The sequence below is a fragment of the Penaeus monodon genome, chromosome 20 (genome assembly GCF_015228065.2).
Source record: "Penaeus monodon isolate SGIC_2016 chromosome 20, NSTDA_Pmon_1, whole genome shotgun sequence".
In the NCBI taxonomy this organism is placed as follows: Eukaryota; Metazoa; Arthropoda; class Malacostraca; order Decapoda; family Penaeidae; genus Penaeus; species Penaeus monodon.
In genome coordinates, this window is record NC_051405.1 from 29,668,699 (window position 1) to 29,668,916 (window position 218).

Genomic DNA, 218 nt, shown 5'->3' on the forward strand with positions numbered 1-218 from the left:
ATGATTTTTTTTACTTGGAAAGGAAATAAACAATGTAAAGAAGTCAAAACAGACTAGTGATGGGCTAATGCAGAAGTGTGAAACGCGGCCGCCACATTCCCATGGGCGGCGCGCGGCACGTTTGCTCTCTCGGTCTTACTAAAGTTGGCCGTTTTACACGATTAATTAAACCAGACTTTCGTTTTTAAGATAATGACTTACACCTTTACAGTCTTGTT